This window comes from Penaeus monodon, chromosome 22 (genome assembly GCF_015228065.2).
Source record: "Penaeus monodon isolate SGIC_2016 chromosome 22, NSTDA_Pmon_1, whole genome shotgun sequence".
NCBI lineage: Eukaryota > Metazoa > Arthropoda > Malacostraca > Decapoda > Penaeidae > Penaeus > Penaeus monodon.
The window spans coordinates 39,759,808-39,760,516 of NC_051407.1; positions in this window are offsets into that span (position 1 = coordinate 39,759,808).

A 709-nucleotide genomic window follows, 5' to 3' on the forward strand; every position below is an offset into this window, starting at 1 on the left:
CGTTTGAACGCATGTCTATAAGCATGTATATACATTTTAGAAGTTCAGATTAAGCTTGAGTGTTGTGGAGTGTTGGTGTGTGAACCACCTTTTCTGACGGTCGTACCCAGACACATAAGTTGGAAATCTGCCAACTGGATCTAGATGCCGCAGGTTTTGAGTTCACCGTAACTAGTTCAGGAACTTCGTTTATGAACCATCCTCTCCTGGCCTTTAAACTGTGAATCAATCTTTGTAGATAGACTTGATGTATGATAAGTGTTGCAATCTCACTGTTCCATTTTTTTTTCTTTCTTTCTTTTACGTTAGCTATAATTGTTCATATCTGTAATCACAAATAAAAACTAAATATGACAAAGACGGAGCAAAAAGACTGGAAAAATCGAAGAGTCTTTGACAAGGGATTTAATTCTGACGGAAATATCTATTTTTTTAAATCCAGATTCTGCTGCCGTTTCATCCCTGGCAGTTAAGACCATAACAACTTTTCAGCAACTTTATATTTTTTTCCGCTCTGATGAGCATTCCCGCCTTCCTTACTGTCCTTTGAAAGTCCTTTTCTCTGTAACAGACTCTATCTAGAGCTCCAATCTCGGATGTTTGCTGAATGCTCCATTTTCCAAAGAGAAGGAAACTCCCTCGCCTCTTCTTGCCATCTTGATAGCATGCAAATGGATCAACTTTTTGAAGCCCTCTCCGGGGAGCGATA